This window comes from Protomyctophum bolini (assembly GCF_963924005.1).
Source record: "Protomyctophum bolini genome assembly, chromosome: 12".
In the NCBI taxonomy this organism is placed as follows: domain Eukaryota; kingdom Metazoa; phylum Chordata; class Actinopteri; order Myctophiformes; family Myctophidae; genus Protomyctophum; species Protomyctophum bolini.
The window spans coordinates 7,284,129-7,285,261 of record NC_137873.1 but is presented as its reverse complement, the minus strand read 5'-3'; positions in this window follow the sequence as shown (position 1 = coordinate 7,285,261).

Sequence of the window (1,133 nt, the reverse complement as noted above, 5' to 3'; positions counted from 1 at the left end):
AGGCTAGCTAGTTTCTTGGGACATTTGTTGGTCGTAGTGACTACATCTGTCATTAAAAATATATTTTTTTTCAGCGATTTTCTTAGTTTTAAGGGTAACTGTTGTATAATTGCAATATTACACTCTCGTTCCTTACCGCATCACTGTCGTGGCAATAATCACGTTAAACTACACCCTCTCGTGTAATATTGCTTAAATCTGATCGTTCACACCGCCGTTTGCAAGTGACCAGATCCGATCTGTGTGTTCAGACATGGCAGCCAAATCCAGCCTGAAATCAGATCCAGATTGGAATCTGATTTGTTTAAATAAGTCTAAACGCAAACAAGTCACATGGAATCTGATTTAGATCAGGTTGTTGCGTTCAGACTGAGACAGAAATCATTTGAAACCACCTCTGAATGTGGCTCAAGTCACATATAAACAATCTTGTATGTGACCTTGTCTGCATTTAGACAAAAACAAATCGGATTCCAATCTGGATTCAGGCTAGATTTGGCTGCCAGTGTAAATGGGTCCTTAGACCATCTTTTGGTTACTGGAGTAGGCCTAACCATGTTGGTTCTTCGATTACATGAGTGAGATACCTATACCCAACCAGAACACCCTCCTCCCCCCTCCCCTTAAATATATTCAGTATTTTCAAAGTCAAAGAAACTGGATTTACAATCTTCGTCCAACTAAAGCCATGTCATCATTACATACTTATATACCGGTACTTAAACTGTATAGCATTGTTCTTAAATCATGAAAGGTTTGGCAAGTTGAACAGGCACATGTAATGATGACACAGACTTTCGGTGGTCAGCTGAAGAGGAAGTGTGTCATACAAAGAATGCAGCCTCCGACGTCTTTACAAAACCCAAAGCAGAAGTGAAATCTAAAAATGGCATATATATTGTGTTCTTGAGGTTCTACTAGGTCTATTTTATTTTATTTTATTGTTTTTTTTGTTTAGTTTTCTTTTTAATTTATCGTTAATTTCATTTCTGAAAAAAGGCTATAGATGGATATAGATTATTTTATGTGTCATGCACCCGAGGTGCCCGGAGCCCACATGGACTTATAGGACACACCAATACAAAACATTGCTTCACTATTGCATAAGTGTACTCCCCTATACTCCCATCAAC